Consider the following 6,429-nt stretch of genomic DNA (forward strand, 5'->3'; position numbering starts at 1 on the left):
CTACTTTAGAGACCTTTCTTAGCATGTCCATGAGACTTTCCTAATACCCCCTTTTTATTCTTTTCTTCGTGAATCTCGATAATTATAGTGAGAAACACTCTACCGAGAACATTCTTTTGAACTTTGAGGACAAGAAATTCTTTTCTCCTCCTACAGTAGATTGACATGACCACTATCAAGTAGGACGTCATCCACATGCACAGGATTAGAATGAATTCCCTATTCTATAACTTTGCATGAATACAATTGTCCTCTCATTTTCTTTAACCCAAAATAACATCTGATTCTTCTAACTTTAAATGTCACTATCTAGACACTTGCTCTAGTCCATAGACTTGCTCTAGTCCATAAAATACTTCTCGAAGCAGTATCCCTTGTGTACTTTACTTTCATCCGATGTAACTCAGATCATGATGTCGATCATGATGTGCCACTGATACGTCTCCGTCGTATCTACTTCTCCAAACACCTTTGCCCTTGTTTTGGACTCTAACTTGCATGATTTGAATGGAACTAACCCGGACTAACGATGTTTTCAGCAGAATTGCCATGGTGTTATTTTTGTGCAGAAATAGAAGTTTTCGGAATGACCTGAAAATCAACGGAGAATTATTTTGGAATATATAAAAAATACTGGAACAAAAGATCCATGTCAGGGGGCCCACACTCTGTCCACGAGGGTGGGGGGCGTGCCCCCCTGCCTCGTGGGCCCCCTGACGCTCCATCGACCTCAACTCCAACTCCATATATTCGTGTTCGGGGAGAAAAAATGAGAGAGAAGGATTCATTGCGTTTTACGATATGGAGCCGCCGCCAAGCCCTAAACTCTCTCGGGAGGGCTGATGTGGAGTTTGTTCGGGGCTCGGGAGAGGGGACTCCGTCGCCATCGTCATCATCAACCATCCTCCATCACCAATTTCATGATGCTCACCACCGTGCGTGAGTAATTGCATCGTAGGCTTGCTGGACGGTGATGGGTTGGATGAGATTTATCATGTAATCGAGTTAATTTTGTTAGGGTTTGATCCCTAGTATCCACTATGTTCTGAGATTGATGTTGCTATGACTTTGCTATGCTTAATGCTTATCACTAGGGCCCGAGTGCCATGATTTCAGATATGAACCTATTATGTTTTCATGAATATATGTGAGTTCTTGATCCTATCTTGCAAGTCTATAGTCACCTACTATGTGTTATGATCCGGCAACCCCGAAGTGACAATAATCGGGACCACTCCCGGTGATGACCGTACTTTGAGGAGTTCATGTATTCACTACGTGTTAATGCTTTGGTCCGGTACTCTATTAAAAGGAGGCCTTAATATCCCTTAGTTTCCAATAGGACCCCGCTGCCACGGGAGGGTAGGACAAAAGATGTCATGCAAGTTCTTTTCCATAAGCATGCATGACTATATTCGGAATACATGCTTACATTACATTAATGAACTGGAGCTAGTTCTGTGTCACCCTATGTTATGACTGTTAAATGATCGATCGCATCTGACATAATTCTCCATCACCGATCCATTGCCTACGAGCTTCCCATATATTGTTCTTCGCTTATTTACTTTTCCGTTGCTACTGTTACAATTACTATAAAATACCAAAAATATTACTTTTGCTACCGTTACCACTACTATCATATTACTTTGCTACTAAATACTTTGCTGTAGATATTAAGTTTCCAGGTGTGGTTGAATTGACAACTCAGCTACCTATACTTGAGAATATTCTTTGGCTCCCCTTGTGTCGAATCAATAAATTTGGGCTGAATACTCTACCCTCGAAAACTGTTGCGATCCCCGATACTTGTGGGTTATCAAGATTATTTTCTGACGCCGTTGCGGGGGAGCATAGCTCTATTCTTTGAGTCACTTGGGATTTATATCTGCTTATCATTATGAAGAACTTAAAAAATCAAAGAACCATGATTTTTCCCTCAACTACAAGGGGAGGTAAGGAACTGCCATCTAGCTCTGCACTTGCTTCACCTTCTGTTTTGCGTAAGCTTGCGACACCTAAACCCGCTTGTGTTATTAATTCTGATATGCCGCATGTTATTGATGATGCCACTTCTGCTTTGCAAGATAATTATGATGAAACTACTTCTATGCTTGATACTATTGTGCCACTTGGCGAATTTCTTGATGAACAACTTGCTAGGGCTAGAGAGAATGAAATTATTGAAACTGATAATATTGATGAAAGTGATGATGAAGATTCTCCACCTAGATATGAATTGCCTGTTGTTCCTAAGGGTTATTGAGGGAGTCCTGGATTAGGGGGTGTCCGGATGGCCGGACTATACCTTCAGCCGGACTCCTGGACTATGAAGATACAAGATTGAAGACTTCGTCCCGTGTCCGGGAGGGACTTTCCTTGGCGTGGAAGGCAAGCTTGGAGATACAGATATGCAGATCTCCTACCATTGTAACCGACTCTATGTAACCCTAACCCTATCTGATGTCTATATAAACCGGAGGGTTTTAGTCCGTAGGACAACATACACAACAACAATCATACCATAGGCTAGTTTTTAGGGTTTAGCCTCTCCGATCTCGTGGTAGATCTACTCTTGTACTACCCATATCATCAATATTAATCAAGCAGGACGTAGGGTTTTACCTCCATCGAGAGGGCCCGAACCTGGGTAAAACTTCGTGTCCCTTACCTCCTGTTACCATCCAGCCTAGAAGCACAGTTCGGGACCCCCTACCCGAGATCCGCCGGTTTTGACACCGACATTGGTGCTTTCATCGAGAGTTCGTCTGTGTCGTCGCCATCAGGCTCGATGGCTCCTATGATCATCAATAGCAATGCAGTCTAGGGTGAGACCTTCCTCCCCGGACAGATCTTCGTCTTTGGCGGCTTCGCACTGCAGGCCAATTCACTTGGCCGTCTGAAGCAGATCGAAAGCTACGCCCCTGGCCGTCTGGTCAGATTTGGAAGTTTAAACTACATGGCTGACATCGGCGGGGACTTGATCTTCGACGGATCAAGCCACTGCCAAGCGTGCCGCACTGTCCCGACGAGCATGACCAAGCTCTGCCGCCGAACAGTGCCCTGGAGGCTGCACCCGCATCAGCTTCGACCCTTAGTTCGGAGCCAACTGCGCCGATCGAGGATGGGCAGTTGGACGCCACCTCGGGGGCTGTGATCCCAACGGCGATTAAGCTGAACACCAGCCCCGTACTCTGCGAGACTCGTGACTCCAAGGAGCCGGACTCCTCTCCGGACTCCGAACCCTCCGCGCCCCTGCCGATCGAATCCGATTGGGCGCCGATCATGGAGTTTACTGCCGCGGACATCTTTCAGCACTCGCCTTTCGGCGATATCCTGAAGACACTGAAGTCTCTCTCTTTATCAGGAGAGCCCTGGCCGGACTACGGTCAGCAAGGTTGGGGTACAGACGATGAAGAAATTCAAAGCCCACCCACCACCCACTTTGTAGCCACTGTCGAAGACTTAATCGACATGCTCGACTTCGACTCCGAAGACATCGACGGTATGGACGCCGATGAAGGAGATGATGAAGAACCAGCGCCTACTAGGCCCTGGAAAGCCACCTCGTCATATGAAATATACATGGTGGACACCCCAAAAGAAGGAGATGGCGATGGAACAGCGGAGGATGACCCCTCCAAGAAACAGCCTAAGCGCCGGCGTGAGCGACTCCGCTCAAAATCCCGCCAAAACAAATACGGTGATTCCAGCACGGGAGATAATGATACTCCGGAAAGTGCCGAAGAAAACCCCCTCCAGCAAGATTTAGCACAGAAGGATGGAGAAACCAGCCCTCATGAGAGAGCGGCAGACAGAGAGGTCAAGGACGATAATTATATGCCTCCCTCCGAAGACGAGGCAAGGCTCGATGACGACGAATTCGTCGTGCCAGAGGATCCCGTCGAGCAAGAGCGTTTTCAACGCAGGCTAATGGCCATGGCAAGAAGCCTCAAGAAAAAACAGCAACAGCTTAGAGCTGATCAAGATTTGCTAGTCGACCGATGGACTGAAGTCCTTGCGGCCGAAGAGCATAAACTCGAACGCCCCTCCAAGAGCTACCCAAAGCGCAGGTTGCTACCCCGATTAGAGGATGAAGCACTTGATGCAGCCGACCGGCCACCTCATGGCCGCGACAGAGAGGCCTCTCGGCCCTCCACTCAAGCCGCACCCTGTACCAAGGCACGGGAATATGCGCCGGACTTACGAGATATGTTGGAGGACAAGGCAAGGCAAACAAGATCGATCTACGGATCGCGGGGGCGCCCCATGGCTCGAGACAGTAACCGTCACGCCGGCCACAAATTCGGCAGGGCCGAACACAGTAGGCAAAGCTCATTGGAGCTACATCATGATATAGCCCAGTACAGAGGCGCCACACACCCACTATGCTTCACAGACGAAATAATGGATCATCAAATCCCCGAGGGTTTCAAACCCGTAAACATCGAATCATATGATGGCACAACAGATCCTGCGGTATGGATCGAGGATTATCTCCTACATATCCACATGGCCCGCGTTGATGATTTCCACGCCATCAAATACCTCCCACTCAAGCTTAAAGGACCAGCTCGGCATTGGCTTAACAGCTTGCCAACAGGATCAATCAGTTGTTGGGAGGACCTGGAAGCCGCATTCCTTGACAATTTCCAGGGCACTTATGTGCGACCCCCAGACGCTGATGACCTAAGTCACGTAATTCAGCTGCCAGAGGAATCAGCCAGGCAATTCTGGACACGGTTCCTAACAAAGAAAAATCAAATAGTCGACTGTCCGGACGCTGAGGCCCTAGCAGCCTTCAAGCACAATATCCGTGACGAGTGGCTGGCCCGGCACCTTGGACAGGAAAAGCCGAAATCTGTGGCAGCACTCACGACACTCATGACCCGCTTTTACGCGGGAGAAGACAGCTGGCTTGCTCGTAGCAACAATATGACCAAGAACCCTGGTAATTCGGACACCAGGGACAGTAGTGGCGGGTCGTGTCGCAACAAGCAGAAGCGTCGCATTAACGGCGACAATGCTGAGGATACGGCAGTTAATGCCGGATTCAGAGGCTCTAAATCCGGTCAGCGAAAAAAGCCATTCAAAAGGAATCCTAGGGGGCCGTCCAGTTTGGACCGAATACTCGACCACTTGTGCCAGATACATGGCACCCCCGAAAAGCCGGCCAATCACACCAACAGGGATTGTTGGGTGTTCAAGCAGGCAGGCAAGTTAAACGCCGAAAATGAAGACAAGGGGCTGCATAGCGATTACGACGAGGAGCCCCGGCCGCCGAACAACAGTGGACAGAAGGGTTTTCCCCCACAAGTGCGGACGGTGAACATGATATACGCAACCCACGTCCCCAAAAGGGAGCGGAAGCGCGCGTTAAGGGACGTATACGCGGTAGAGCCAGTCGCCCCAAAGTTCAACCCATGGTCCTCCTGCCCGATCACCTTTGATCGAAGGGACCATCCCACTAGCATCCGTCATGGCGGATTCGCCGCATTGGTTCTAGACCCAATTATTGATGGATTTCATCTCACTAGAGTCCTTATGGACGGCGGCAGCAGCCTGAACCTGCTTTACCAGGATACAGTGCGGAAAATGGGCATAGATCCCTCGAGGATTAAGCCCACCAAAACGACCTTTAAAGGCGTAATACTAGGTGTAGAGGCCAACTGTACAGGCTCAGTCACACTTGAAGTGGTCTTGGGATCTCCGGATAATTTCCGAAGCGAAGAGTTAATCTTCGACATAGTCCCGTTCCGCAGTGGTTATCACGCACTGCTCGGGCGAACCGCATTCGCCAAGTCAGTGCGGTACCGCACTACGCATACCTTAAGCTCAAGATGCCAGGCCCTCGAGGAGTAATTACGGTCAATGGAAACACCGAACGCTCCCTCCGAATGGAGGAGCACACGGCAGCCCTTGCAGCGGAAGTACAAAGCAGCCTCTCCAGGCAGTTCTCCAGTCCGGCCACTAAACGACCGGACACCGTCAAGCGCGCCCGGAGTAACCTACAACAAGACCGCCTGGCACGATCCGAGCAGGCGTAGCAATGCGGCCCCAACCCCAACCCTTGCAAAAAGGCGACGCCAGTACTTCGCATACATAACTACGCTCTAGAGATACCATGGGTACAGGGGGAGGGGCACCATCACGGCACGCCCGAAACATGGCTTAAACCGTACCAGGGGCTGCCGATTTTTTTTAATTTTCTCTTACTTTCAGGACTCCATCCTTCGGAAGGCCTGTTCGGCAGTTCAATTGCCGCACAAACGATGCAAGAACCAGGGAAGCAGACAAGCCACGCCGCATTACGGAACTCCCAGGTGGTCTCTATCACGAGCAGTATACCTGTTCCGCATACTATTCCGCAGCTTGCCCCTGGAACGGACATGTTAACTAGTCCAACCTTTCACTTATCACATTATTTGT

Source organism: Triticum urartu, chromosome 5A, assembly GCF_056163025.1.
Source record: "Triticum urartu cultivar PI428250 chromosome 5A, HENAU_Tu73, whole genome shotgun sequence".
NCBI classification, from domain to species: domain Eukaryota; kingdom Viridiplantae; phylum Streptophyta; class Magnoliopsida; order Poales; family Poaceae; genus Triticum; species Triticum urartu.